At 33.5% G+C, this 15582-nt stretch overlaps 2 long non-coding RNA genes across 2 annotated transcripts; both read right to left on the minus strand.

Annotated features, from left to right (window-relative positions):
• Nucleotides 1–6723: 6723 nt before the first annotated feature.
• LOC120153122 lies at nucleotides 6724–7550 on the minus strand. The gene is made up of 2 exons (XR_005518762.1): nucleotides 7449–7550; nucleotides 6724–7174 (listed from the first exon to the last, which is right to left on the minus strand). It is a non-coding gene; the product is annotated as an uncharacterized LOC120153122 (long non-coding RNA).
• A 1160-nt stretch (nucleotides 7551–8710) lies between these two features.
• Nucleotides 8711–9417, minus strand: LOC120153060. The gene is made up of 3 exons (XR_005518755.1): nucleotides 9302–9417; nucleotides 9165–9204; nucleotides 8711–8955 (listed from the first exon to the last, which is right to left on the minus strand). It is a non-coding gene; the product is annotated as an uncharacterized LOC120153060 (long non-coding RNA).
• Nucleotides 9418–15582: the final 6165 nt, after the last annotated feature.

Consider the following 15582-nt stretch of genomic DNA (forward strand, 5'->3'; position numbering starts at 1 on the left):
TCCTAATGAGTGAACATTGCCTTTGGTTTAAAAATAAAATGTAATCAAACAATTTTTTATTAATCCTAATTAATCTAAGGTAAATTAAAGGCTTTTCCCAGCTTAAGGTGTCAGATTATGAAATTAAATGACTTAGGGGTATAAACCTAAAATTATAGGCTCTAATGTTATTTATTTCTTATTTTTAAACCAATTATTGAATCGAATAACTGAGATAGTCCCTCGAGCATTTAGGCGAGGGCCAACTCAAATTATTTCCTAAATTAAAAGACTAGATTGAAATCTAACTAAAATATCTGTTTTAATACTAATCTAAATTAATTTTAAAATTTGATAATTAAATTGAAACATCGAGCAAGAGCGATGACCAAATTAAGAATTCTCCTAACTTAGGGACTAAACCTAAAATAAAAGTGATCTAGATGGGGACTAAAATATAACAAAATAAAAAATAGTAGCTAAATCGGAAATAGACAATGACCAAAATGCATAAAATAAAATAACAGTAGCTAAATCAGAAGTAAACAGTGACTAAATTAAAAAAAAAATTGAATGTTAAAAGGTGGAATAAATTAGAAAAGGGATGTCCACTGACCAAAATGCGAAAACACATCTAACATAAGGGGACTAAACAATATTTTTTCCTAAAACAATAATTATACCAAAAATTACAAAGCACAAACTAAAATGGGTAAATTATGAAACAGTTCCCTGCACAATACCAATTTGTAAAAACATGTAAAATGTTGGGGGACTTAAGAGCAATTTTCCCCAAATTTTTTCTTTAAAAGCAAACTTTTTCTTTTTCTTTTATTTATTTCATTTATTTTGTTTTAAAAAAAAAATTAGTCTTCTCTCTAGGAATTCGACCATCGTGTCATCGTCCAGGCCGTTGTGCCGTCGCTGGTGGCCTTTGGCCACCAAAATTCACCAGGAGGCTCGTCTCGATTTCCCCGTCGTTGATCTGGGCTCGGTTTCGCACGAAACGACCTCTAAACCCGTAAAAAGGGTCGAGACTCTTCGACTTTCCCGGGCTCTGATCTCCCATCTCCATCGTTGGATCTACCTGATTTCCAAGTTTGTTGTTTCCCTCCTCAAGGCGATCCTCCTCACCATTCGGATTGGCCGAAGAAGACCCCGTCGTCGGTGAGGCTCCGGTCGAATGTAAGCACTCTCTTTTCCCCATTTTTTTAGTTTTTACGTTTTAGTGGAAAAAATAATAAAACAAAATATATAAAATGTTGATTTTTTATTGCCTTTCGAAATTGGAGGGAGCCCATGTTACATTGTTTTACTTGGGCTTGTATATAACCCATTTTACATATCTGATTTTCGGACATAAAAAATGTTTGCTGTGAATTTATGTTTGTGTGTTGATTTGGGTAATCTGACACTGCAGGGCTTCGGTTGGTGGCAGCCGACTGGTGGAGATGGGCGGCAGACTTGGTTGGCTCCTGTGACAGTAGATCTGGCTAGCTCTAATGACGGTGACTGCCAGTGATGATTGTGGTAGATTAGGGTTTTAGAAACCCTAGTTGGGTAGTATTTGGCCCGAGTTTAGGCTTTGATTGGGCTCGAGTTTAAGCTGAATGACTTGTATTTAGGTTGGTTTAGGGCTACCTGGGTTTTGGTTTAAGGCCCAAAAAAATGGCGATCACATAGACATTTATTTATTTTCATTATTTTTCATTTACTTTCTTTCTTTCTTAATTTTAATTTTATTTTTTTAGGGAATCCAATTAAATCTCAAACAATTATTAAAGGTAAGCAATTCAAATTGAATTTAAATTCTTATTTAAATTTCTAATTTTCGCGATTAAGACAACAAGATAATTGTGTGGTGTCGAAAGGGTGATTTGAGGGTGCTCATTTTCCTCGATCGTAAACGACTCCCGAATCCGATAATTCTCTGGTAAAACGCAGACCCAGAAAATGGAAAATAGATGCCCGATCTACTTAATTCAAAAACAATCAGTGACAACTCCATCACGATTCCAACTCGGAGCGCGAACTTGGGACCACCCAAAGGATCGTTGGACCACTCTCTTGCACTCTGGGTAAAATAACGAAACGATAAAGACCAGTCCTGGTTAAGGAGGCAAAATCAAATTTATGTTAATTATAAGTCAAAATATTTTCATATTATAAACTCATTTTCTATGAGAAATTTCATAAATAAGTAACAAAAAATTCCATAAAATTGCTTGAGTCAGTTTCTTAACAAGAGTAAAGTTTATGCACGGTCAACAATACGACTGTTGCGCACATTGAGTTGTGTCGCATATCACATTGAAGATGTGATCTTTGGGTCTTTTAAAGAAGACTTAGCTAGTTGGTTTCCATTGTCTTGGTCACCCCAATGCAAGGTTTTATTTATTTATTATTAAATTCCATTATGAGTAAGTTATGAATTTATTTATCAATTGAATTTTAATTTAATTGATATAATTATCCTAACTTAAAAATATATATTTAAGTTTTCTTGAGTGCATAATATCTTCGATATAGAAATTTGAAAATTTTAAATGGTTTAAATATTGTATAAAGAAGTTATTGGTTTAGGATTTATAATATTTTAATTTTTTTTCATTTTAATTTTTAATAATTTGAGTGATTATAAGATGATATTTTTCAAAATATTTTTAACCACTAATAATACACATACTCTACAGACGTAATTACTCGAACCTAAACTCTTTAAAGAGAACAACATTCCCTTTTACCACTAATATCCTTTTAATCTTATATTGTTTAAAATTTAAAATTTTGATCCATTCATATTTAAACCACTTCATTAAATTTACTAAGTTCAATCTTACTATTAACTTTTGTATCATACGTTTATTATAAACTTGATTCATATTCTTTAATTTGATATTTTTAATCTTATACATTTCAAATTAATACCGAAACTTTAAAATGTGAAATCTACATAGATTGAAAGCAACCAAATATATAATTAAATAATTATACATATATAAAACAAAAACCGAAATAAAATAATATAAAAGCGAACTCATTAGTAAAATGTAGTACTACTCTTTTTAGAGGTTTAAAATAGTAATACAAAACAGACACAAAATTGAACCTGAGAAAATGAAATAAAATAAATTAAACTCCTTAAAAATTAAATAAAAATATATAGAAAAAAATACTCTTTTATTTGATTGATCTATTGATCTAAAATGAGTTGAGATCTGTTTCTACACAATTTCCTTAAGATATATTTTTTGTCACTCCTTAGTGCTCGAGATCGTTGGTCGTCTGTTTCTCAGGATACAACAACTAAGTAATCAACATACAATAGAACAATTGTTGAGATCACGAACTATCATTTACCTTTGTCTATCACAAAAAAACTAGAGAAGTAGAGAATAATTTTCAAGATTTCTGAAATGCTTGAATTCTGAACTTAGAAGGTTAATTTAGTATTTATAAAGAATTTTTATGAGAGATTTACTCAAAATACATATCTTTTAATATTTAAATCTAAACATATAATAATATCTTTTAATTTAAAATGTTCAAAAAGATATATACACATTTTACCATTTCAACTTAAATAGATATTATTTTGTTCTTATAACTCTACCAGCAAAACTAAAAATATTTTTTAATAACGAATCCATAAATAACTTTTAAAGTAGACGTGTGACCACCTTAGTATGGATCCATGCTAATAATACTACTCATGATAGGGGAAATGACCCGCTTAGAAAGAGTGTGGAATCACCTCATTAGTGTTCATACTTTTCAGCAGCCGCATGTTGAAATCGAGATTGCGTTGCATGCCGACGTTAATAGTAGTGTTTTGGGTGAGAGCTAGTGTTTAGTTTCTGACATCTAATTAATTACGCTTAGCCTTATTCCTCATATGTATATTTAACGGCAACACATGTATCATATATAAACTGAAAAGAAAAGAAGTTTTTTTTTTCTTTTAAAGAAGAATGGGTCGTCGCCGATACAAGGTTGTCTATTCCGTTTTCCTTTTTTATTGTAACCTGATTTAAAAGATAAATATTTAAAGACTGAGAGACAGCAAATGAGATAAGGAGTCCCCTCCTCCCGCATCCTAGAAAATGTGACCCCATATTTCCTTTCAAGAAAAAATAAGGATTAAATTTGAATTGTTTTCGGTCCAAATTATTTTTTATTTGAGATACTTTCAATTCAAGTTACTTTCGATTAAGATCTGTATCGGTGTAATTTTTAACACCCTAAAATAGTACGACACACAATTGACCGATCAGAATGCTACATGGAACCACCAGAGTGTCTAACCAAAAAAATTCTTTATTTGCTCATTTAAAACGATTATTTGCAAATACTCTTAATAAAATAAATCACCATAATTTAATAAAATGATTTACATCAGGAGCTCCCAAACAATAAATCAAAATATATAGACCATCGCTTTAAAATAAGTTACGACTCGATTATACAAAAAAAATCTACAAATATACATGCCCTCTAAAAAAGAACTCGAGACGTACTCTGTTGTACTCAGTTTGGATCTCCACTGAGCAAAAGGCTCCCCAACTGCCCCTCTACTAACATGCATAAGGAAACAAATTCCAAACGCTAAGCTAACTAGCCCAGTGTCACACTAACACTAAATAATACTAAATGTATTCAATAGAATGCTCAAGCTATCAAGTCTAGTGCAATAGTGAGTATACTCGTATACTGCACTCTCTACTCTATGGTAGACATCATGGTGCGGTTGAGGGTTCTGCATCTTGGAGCTCACATACCCCTCTAGTCTATTAAGAATGTGGCCTGGAATCTCTACATCAGACACAACACTCTCGACTAACCCACCCCTTGCGAATGTCGAACCTTACGCCCTATTTAGTCAGTTTAAAGTGCCTTGCGCACTACCTAAGGATATCCGAACTGATTCTATTATTCAATACTAGCATTACTTCTAAAGTAATTCGGGTGTCCTGATCATTTCTCGGGTATTCAAACAAGGCTAGTTTTATGTCACCTTAATGTATCTCGTTTCTAATGTAATTAGACATTATTTTGGTTATCACTTGTAGTCTTATTTGGAAATAATTAGCCCTTTTGGGAAACCACATTTACCTTTTCAAATCTCTTGGGTTTCTTGCCAAAAAATGAACGAGGGTATCGATACTCACCTTTGGGTATCGTTACCTTAAGGCTAAATCAAGTTGAAAAATAGGTGATTGGTATCGATACTGCTAGTCCAGTATCGATACTCACAAACTATGGCATCGATATCATCTGAGGTATCGATACTAAAATTGAGTTCGATGCTTGAAAAAATACGTTAGTATCGATACACTGCTGAGAGTATCGATAATACTCCCATGAGTATCGGTACAAAAAATGGCTATTGGGATCTGCTAAGTTATCCCAGTATCAATACCATCCTACGAGTATCAATACCTCACCTACAGTATCGATACCCATTGTTTAAGTATCGATACTTCTAACTCAAAAACCCCTTTACAGTATAACATCTTAAGAACAATGTCGGTATTGTTCTTCTAGTACTGATACTCCCTAAACATGCCTTACTTAAGCACAAAATTGACTCTTTAAACCACCCAAAATGTCCTACTGAGGTTCCTATCATTATTAGAGTTTTATGTGATATTAAGGGGTCATAAAGAAGGCTTTGAAACATGTTATAACACTAAAGCATATAATTTACCATGAATACTATTTAACATGCTTCAACTCAACTATTAGCTAAAATGCATTCCTAGTGACCCACAAATGGTATGAAAAGATTATAAATGTGTTACCTCTAATTCTTGGCTGCTAGAAATGTCATCAAATCACCCAAGAGACAACTTCTCTTTTCCTCTTGTTCTTGAGCTCTCCCACTTCTTTCACTAATCAAAGGTAAGAAAAATGGATTACTAGTTTGGCTAGATGGTTGGATTAAAGTTAAGAATACTTCCTATAGCTTAAATCTACTAAAAACAAGCTACAATCCATAAACTCTCTTAAACCTCTAAAAACCCCCATTTTTGGAACTAATTGAAAAACTTGAGATATGGGGCTTAAATTGAACCTCTATGGTTGAAGATTACCATACTTACCTTTACTAAACTCAACTAAGCTTAAAATCCTTGGATTCTTCACTTGAGGGAGGAATGAGAAGAGAAGAAAGATGAGATGAAAGGAAGAGTGTTTGGTGAGTGTTTAAGGGTGTGGTTCACATAAAACATATAATAGAAAGGGGATTTTCAGCTTTTGAAATAAGCAACGGGTAAATTGCACTTTCAGCACCTCTTCTCTTAACTCAAATCATCCCCATCACTTAACTCCTTGGGCCCAGCTCAAGCCCGCTATCATTAAACTTGGTCCAACTATTTTTAACATGTCTTTTGGTCTCTAAAATATGGGTCTCGGGTTGACCCGAATCACTGACATGAGATTCAAGGTGTTACATAATTAAAATTTGAGTCAATATAGGTTTATTTTAAGTTTTTGATCAAGTTTAAATTTTATAAAAAAAAAATTACAGTTTTGGATCTTATAATATTTGAATATAGTATGCTTAATCTTATATTATCTAAAATTTACAAGTTTGATCCATGTTCAACCGACATCGTTAAATTATTAAATTAAATTCTACTATTAATTTTGTACTAGATACATTAATTATAAATTTAGTTTATATATTCTTTATTTATTTTTAATCTTATACTATTTAAAGATTTTAAAAATGTGAAATATACGTAGAAGAAAAGTAACCAAAACTATAATTAAATAATTATACATATACTAAAACATAAAAAAAAACTGACATAAAAGCACTCTCCAAACACACACCTCAATCCCATTAATTATACATATACTAAAAACATTACAAAAAACATGAAATAAAAGCACTCTCCAAACACACACCTCAATCCCACCCTATTAGGGATCATTAGTGAACACAGTAGTAACACACAATAAAACTAGGCAGAAATAATAAAGCTTCAATGATGCTGATGGCAAGGGCATTTGCGTCGTCCGACAATAATAATAGTCTTCCTTGTCACTGCCGTTGCCATCGTGGACGGTGGTGGTGGGGATCTGTAGCATTCCACAGGGCTTCCGTTATGAAAGCATGATGCAAATCTAGTCGGATGTTGTGGCCCTGGTCTTCTCGGAGGAATACCCCTATAACGCCCGCTTTGTTCCACTACATCAAACAAAAATTTACGTGTCATTGAAATCAGAAATATGAACTCCGAAACAACAATAAATACAAAAAATTTACATATTCATGTTATTTAAAAGTGGGTGAATACCATGTATCATGTATTTAATAGTATATATTATTTGTTTATGTTTGCAGTATTTGCTTTAATAAAATTTAAGAAACTTATGATTGAAGTTCATAAAATATACATACTGCAAAGTTAAATCATATCATAAAAGGAAAATAAAAGTGAAATAGAAACAAATTATGTTACCATGATGAACTTCTTGAGTTATAGAAAAGGGAAGGATGAAGGATAAGAAGAGGATGCAAATGATGGGAAAAGCATTCATTCTTTTGGGGGGGGGGGGGAGTAGCTACTCTTATTTTGTGCTTAACTTCTCCCTTCTCATCTATATTTATAGGCATATTGAAATTAAAAAAAATAAAAAAGAAAGAAAGAAGCTTATCCTTCTATTCTTATAATACTACCAACATTTGGGGGAAATGATCCACTTGGAAAGAGCGAGGAAGTAAATATCCACAAACATACTTTTTTTAATAATTTTATTAATAATGATTACGAGTGAAGTTATAAAATTATATATGTATTATTGAATATCAATTTATTCTTCATAATCGTGGGTTTTAATTATTTATTTAAGATTATAAAAAAATTATCATATTAATGTATTGTTTTTGTTATGCAAGTTGTACAAATCCTAACCCTATACTAAAATCTATAAAACACACTCATATTCATTTGAACCTTAATCTTAAATTATAAATTTTAAACATAAACCCTAAATTCTAAACCTTAAAGCTTAAATTCCTACATACTAAACACTAAATAAAAAACGTGATATTAAAATATATAAGTTTGTGTGGACCAAAATTTGCACATGTGTATCAAATAATTTTTTAATAATCATTCTCAATCACGTAATAAATATGATTGAGCATTAGATATTTTACGCAAACAACTTACTTAAATCTTAACTAGAAATATTGGTTTTTATTCATTTTCTTGATAAAATAGATAATGACATGCATTGGCCTAAAACTTTATTGACCATTTAAATGATTTACCCTCTATTCCGCGGTTCTTTAACGGCAACACATGTATCATGTTTACACTGACATGAAAGAAGTGATATTTTTTTTGTCTTGGTCTTGGTCTTGGTCGTCGCCAGCGCAGTACAGGGTTTTCTTTTTCGTTTTCCTTTTTTGTTCCACGACTGAGAGAGCAAAGGAGACCCACTTCCTGGAAAATGTGAACCCGTCTTTTCCTTTCAAGAAAAATTGAAATGCAATCTATTTTCATGGATAGGATCAAACTTTTTGAGCTTTGGACGCGAATAAAAAGAAAAGAAAAGGACGATGCTTTTTTAGAAAATACTAGTTACCACGACAATTGCGTGATTTCAGGGAAGGCAGTGCGTTTGCTTTAGCATCTTTATTACGATCCTCCTTGTCATATAACTACCACCAATACAATGGCGACGAAGTCCAATCTTTATCAATATTTTTCTAACAAAAGCACATGTAGGCTTCATGTTTATCAATATTTTTCAACTGTTAACTGAACCAATGGTTCATGTTGATCTATCTATCACCTGTTTTCGGCTACTACCTGAACCACCATCGCAGAATTGTGGATACTGGAGCGTCCAAAAATGGCACATAACGCTGGACAAGAGGATTAGCCGTCCTCACAATCTTTGCCCCAAAACTTTGGTGGTATCCGGAACTAACCGAAGCATGTACATAAGCTTCAAAAGCTGCAAAAGATGGGGAAAAGGGACCAAGGAAGCGAGAACACATTAATTCATTCCTTTTTCCCCACTCGTTCTTTCTAAATATGTAAACTGGGTAAATAGTTCTGTTTCTGTATCAGCCTATCACTAACTTCCAGACAAAGGCCGAACAGAAAGCTAATAAACAAAAAAAAATGAAAAATAAAGTTAGAGAAGAAAGAAGCATTACGGACCTGCCAGTACATGAAAATTTGTGTGATATTACGTTGCAACCTACAAAATTTAAGCAAATTAGAATGGTCATAGGAGGTGGAATGGCTGAATGGTAAAATAAACCAAAATAGGAAAAATGTCTAGTTAAGCAACTGACGAGAGTAACGAAACGATTAGAAGGAAGCCAACTCTAATCTCAGCATGTGAAGAGAGTATGTTCAAGGTCGTCGTGTTTGATTCTACCCACACACAAGGATCTTCCAAATACTTCCTGTATAAACGAAGGGGCTCGGTATTAGCACGGAAAGAAACCAGAAAGTTTAAGACATTTCAAATATGATATAACTGAATTTATTTAAGTGGACATTATTAGTCTGATCAAATAATTAATTAAGAAAACCATAGGCAATCATTTTATGTTCGTATAATATATATATAAATGGAAAATAGAAGTGAAATAGAAAGCAACTATCTTACCATGAATACTGAATGAAATCTAACAAATTAACAAACTTTATAACAGATTCATCTAATCAGGTAATTACTTTCTACACTCCCCTGAAGTTGGAGGATGAAAAATGTCTTTTATCCCCAACTTGGACACCGGCCTACTGTGTTGTTGAACTCCAAGTGCTTTAGTTAATACGTCCACAAGCTGCTCACCAGAACTTATATGTTCAGTTTTGATTAATCCTTTATGTATCTTTTCTCTAATGAAGTGACAATCGATCTCGATATGTTTGGTTAACTCATGAAAAGCAAGATTTGCTACAATTTGTAATGCATCCTTACTATCGCTATATAACATGACATGTTGTCTAGTTTCAATCCCAAGCTCACATGGTAGTCCCTACAACCAAACTATTTCTGCTGTAGTATTCGTCATGCTTTTATATTCAGCCTCTGCTGAGGACCTTGTAATGGTAGTCTATTTTTTGGACTTCCATGAAATCAAGGATTCCAGTAACTATGGAGGTAACATAAGGTAATAGTTCAAGTTTCAGTCAGATCCTATCAGGTTAAGTAAAATCAGATACAGGTCATGTCAAGTCAATTTGATGGTCCGACTCGGATCCAGGTCAACCAGTTACTAACTTCCTTGAAACTATGGAGGTAAAATAAGGTAATAGTTCAAGTTTTAGTCAGATCCTATCAGGTCAAGTAAAATCAGATACAGGTCATGTCAAGTCAATTTGATGGTCCGACTCGGATCCAGGTCAAATCAGTTCGGGTCATTTTCAGGTTAATTTGATGTCATATTCAGTTCGAGTTTAGGTCGGGTTAATTTCAATTTGAATCGATGTCAGTTCAGGTCAAAACAATTCAGGTCTAGAGTAGTTAAACACCAGGTTAATTCGGGTTCAAATTAACTTCAGTCGGATCCCGTTCAGATCTGGTCACATCATTGACAGATAAAATTCAGGTCGGATCTTTACCAGATAAGGATTGAGTTTAGGTCGGGTCATTTTTATTTTTGGATTAATTATTTTTCACCTTTCGTGAACGTTGAATTGCAATTTGTAATTGTATATGATTTATTGTAAATTACTAAAAATATAAATAACCATGGATCAATTTTTATAAAAATATAAATTTAAGGATTAAATTGAACAAATATGAAATTACAAATAAAATTTTAAATAAATTAAACAACACACATTGATGAGAGACTATATCGAAATAATTTTAAAATGTGAGGTTGAAATTAATATAGAAAATAACTAAATGACACATTTAAAAAGTTATGGGCCAAGTACAAAAATATAAATAAGAAATAAGAATGGGCCAAATTCATATGCAAATATAATTTTAAGGACTAAATTGAACAAATACGAAATTCAACTAATTAAAATTTAAATAAGTAGGTTAATGGAAGTGTTTCACATTTAAGGGGTAAGTTCTGGCCAAGTCATCAATTTCGACAAATCGGGAGTCTTCTTCAGTTCGAATGTGATTGATGGTAATCGGGATGATGTAAGACGTATCTTTGGGTTTTCGAATTCAACGGATCCGAAGATGTACTTGGGGCTTCCTGCAATAGTTGGCCGTAACAAAAGAGGAGCTTTTGCTCATATTCGGGACAGATTTAATGCACGTATTAGCTCTTGGAGCGTTAAGGTGTTATCTCAGGGAGGTAAGGAAGTTTTTATTAAAGCGGTGCTTCAAGCATTACCCCTTTATGCTATGTATTGCTTTTTACTTTCTAAGAGCTTGTGCATTGAAATTGAACTTATCATGGCTCGATTTTGGTGGCCTAACTCTAAGAGTGGGAAGAGGATTCACTGGTGTTTGTGGAAGACTCTTTGCAGACCAAAAGATCAAGGAGATTTGGGGTTTCGAGATATGTCGAAGTTTTATATGGCTCTGTTAGCCAAGCAAGAGTGGAGAATGTTGAACAATCCGAGCTCCTTAATGGCAAGGCTGCTAAAAGTTAAATATTTTCCGAGTGGAGACTTTTTTAATGCAAACTTGGGTTCGAATCCGTCTTATGTCTGAAGGAGCATATGGAGTACGAGAGGGTTGCTGGAGATGGGTCTGAGGTGGAGAGTGGGCTCGGGTAATTCCATCTCGGTTTGGAATGATTTCTGGCTTCCAAACAGAAGACCAAGGCGAATTGAATCTTCGATTGATCCGGAGATTAATTATGTGACGGACTTAATTGATCCAATCTCAATGGAATGGAAGGAAAAATTAATTCGTTCGGTGTTTGTTGAGAACGAGGCTTTGCAAATTCCTAGTATCCCCGTACAAAATATCTAATTGATGATTGTCGGGTTTGGACTGCAGAGCGTACGGGGTAGTTCATGGTTCGGAGTGCCTACAAATTACTGTTGCCAAGTAGATGTCACAGGTTTAAATATTAGCGACTGTTGTATGATGATTGAGCTTTCATTGTCAATGGTTGAAAGTATTTAAAACAAATACTACTTTATAATAGTTTAATAAAAAAATCATTTAGACGTAATTAAGTTAAAATTTATGAAATTTATTTAATGCCAGCCTAATAAGGAGAACTCATTAGTAAATCTTAAACGTAAGGAAACGTTGCGTATGCAGAATTTTAGGGTGCTTGGCGATCATGTGATGAAAAGACTTGATTTTGAGCATAGGCTGAAGGCTCCAAGTTGCCCCCACGTTTCCTTTGCACCATTTGCGGTCTCTCTCTCCCTCTACCTCTACCAATTCCCTCCATAGAAAAAGGCTGTCTTTCTTTTTTGGCAAAAAAAAAAGCACCCAAGGTCCCCCGAATTTTCAAAAAACCCAATATGGCTCTCGTCCTTTTTTTTCAATCAATATGACCCTCCAACTATGAAAAAAAAAACTCAGTATCCACCTACACATTGAATCTAAGATGAGGACAGAAACATGAAATCTATTCTTTGTGGTTCTCTTTGACATACGGTAATGTTCTAATTCAATGCACTTTTATGGAATTTTGCAGGTAGAAGCCGGCCAGTTATGGACTGGGCTGTACGAGTAAAAGTTGCTGCAGGAGCAGCTCGTGGGATAGCTTACCTCCATGAAGACTGTAATCTACTTGTTCTTCTTTCTTTTATTTGCCCTATATGCTTCAAACCTTGAAATTTATGAATTAAGTAAACAGTAGAGTTTAAATAACATATAGACCCAGGTTTTCTATGCTCTTCCTATGATATATTCCATCATTACATCATTCTTGTTGTAACTTCTTATGCAAGATCTCTTAGAAATTTTATTGCTTCAATCAGGCCATCCTCACATCATTCACAGGGATATCAAGTCATCAAACATTCTTCTTGACAACAATTTCAAGGCTCAGGTATGCCATTCCGTAGTCTATACTTTTGTGAACACCATTAATTTGAACTTGAATTGCCTTGGGGGATTTTGAAGGTAGTGCCAAATCATCTATTGTCAACTATAAATTTTCTGCATTAAATTCGTATTACAAACATTTTCTCACTGTGCTATTCTTAGTACCTATATTGGGGTTTTCTTTTTTTCTTCACTATTATAATTTCCCTTTTTTGCACTTTAGGTTCTGCCCCTCAATTCATGTCTCCATCATAGGTTTCAGATTTTGGACTTGCGAAGTTGGCATTGGATTCAAATACTAATGTGACCACTCTAGTGATGGGAACCTTCGGGGTAAGAAAATATGTCGTTTTGTGATACATCTAGTGGAACTAAACTTGCATGTGCTTATACATGATTTTGTTGTCCCCGTATTGCATAAGCATAATCCTTGTACTTTCTTTTGTCGGTTTAAAAATTCCCGGCGTAAAGCTAACACCTAAGGTCCTATTTTAAATGGCATATTATCACTTTGATATATTTAAAGCACATTGTTGTGATTCGAAACGTTTAATATCCAGTTATTTTGGGATGTGATGCTCCGTTCGACTGTGCACTATGCTTTTTGTTGTCTTTTTTACTTGGTAAGCAAACATGTAATGTATCGTAATCAAATTATCATATTCAGGTGTTCTGATTAATGAATTTATTCTTTCTTAGATATATGGCTCCAGAGTATGCAACAAGTGGCAAGTTAACAGAAAAATCCGATGTTTATTCCTTTGGTGTTGTGCTCCTGGAGCTAGTTACTGGGCGCAAGCCTGTTGATGATACTCAGCCCCAAGGTGATGAGAGCTGGTTGAATGGGTAAGTCTACGCAACTAGGTTTGTGTTATAGAAAGGTTTGATGTGCTTTGCTCGGACTTCTTCAAAGATTTAGCTTTTCTTTAAATCTTACGATGATCGAATAATCTTGAATTTTTCGATTTTTCCAATAAAATCTGAAATCCAGTGTAGCTTCAAACAAATGTTTCCAAAAGTGCTTCACCTAGTCGTTATTACCTTGATCATTTCTTTCTCTAATGCAATGGAACCCATGGCAATGTTCCAATGCCAAACGTTTTAAAATGATCCAAATTTTGTTACTTGGGCTCGACCATTGTTCGCTGAAGCAATCGAACATGAGAACTTCGAAGAGTTGGTGGATCCAAGACTGGGAAACAGTTATGTGAAACATGAGATGTTTCGAATGATCAAGGCAGCTGCCGCTTGTGTGCGGCATTCAGCTGCTAAAAGACCAAGAATGAGCCAGGTAAATATGTTTTAGTAGTGCAGTAACTTCGTTTATTATAATGTTTGGCTCACGGAAGAACTTCTTGGACGTCTACTTCTCAGGTAGTGAGAGTTCTAGACTCATTAGACGATTCATCGGATATCACGAATGGAATGAGACCCGACCAAAGTGGAGTTTTTTATTCGGCATAACAATCTGCTGAAATCAGATTGTTTCAGAGATTAGCTTTTGGCAGTCAAGACTACAGTTCTAGTTTCTTTAATCACACTCAAAGCAGTTGGAGAAGTCGAGAATACGGTAGTCAGGATAGTTGGAGGAGCCGAGAGCACGGGAATCCGAGCAGCCGGAGTCAAGAGCATAGGGACCATAGCACCTTATACCCGTAACACGCCGGACAACTTCAATGGTACCCGAACACTCAAGATGGCATCAAAGTTTTGAAGGGGATAATGCCTTTACCTTAACTCTCAAGTTTTGGGTAAGATTTGAAGACTTGAAACATCACGGAATCAGGTTTTGCTGCTCACCGTATTGTGTAATCTTTGATCACTATTTTTTGCTTTTTAATCATTCCTTCTATTAATTTTTATTTATTTTTACTTGAGAGGATGAATTATATATATATTCTTTTTTATCTTAACTTATGTAAAAATAATTTTTTAAGGAATCTTTTTACTTTTGTATGTCAATGTATCTACTTCTATTGTCTATCATTACTTTATTTTTTTATCTGGATTAGGTATTAAAATACATTCATTTTATATCGATAAATAAATTAAAAAAATAAGTTTCACATTTATATTTATATTAATAATTTATCAATATTAGTTTTGCGCAATAATATACTTTTAAAAAAAATTCTAAATCAACTCACTGAAATAAATGATATATAAAATATAATTATTTAAAGTTAAAATTAAACCACTAAAATAAATTATTTATATTAATATTAGTTTTCTCTCGTTGTGTGCCGCTCATCTCTTTTCTTTTTCGTCTTTGTTGATAGGCGGATTTTAATGTTGATTGTCGATCGTCGATATTTTTTATTTTCTTTTTCTTTTCTATATTGTATCTTTATTTTCTTTTGTTCTTTTTTTTAATAAATTTGTCTATGTTATACGTTGTCATCTATATTTATGACACATTTTCTAATGTTTTTTTACATGTTTCTCGATTCTTTGGTCGTTTTTCATTTATCTTTTTTTCTAAGGATTGATTTGACATCGTCACGACTGATCAAGATGGCGCTTATCTGATATATTGTGATATTCCTTGCTTTGGACCCTCATATTGGATTTGGATACACAATTTGTGTTCGTGGATAACTTTTCACGTCGCTCGAGTCTGATTTGTTGTTTGTCGGTGCTCTT

The sequence above is a fragment of the Hibiscus syriacus genome, unplaced genomic scaffold (genome assembly GCF_006381635.1).
Source record: "Hibiscus syriacus cultivar Baekdansim isolate YM2019G1 unplaced genomic scaffold, ASM638163v2 tig00111098_pilon, whole genome shotgun sequence".
NCBI lineage: Eukaryota > Viridiplantae > Streptophyta > Magnoliopsida > Malvales > Malvaceae > Hibiscus > Hibiscus syriacus.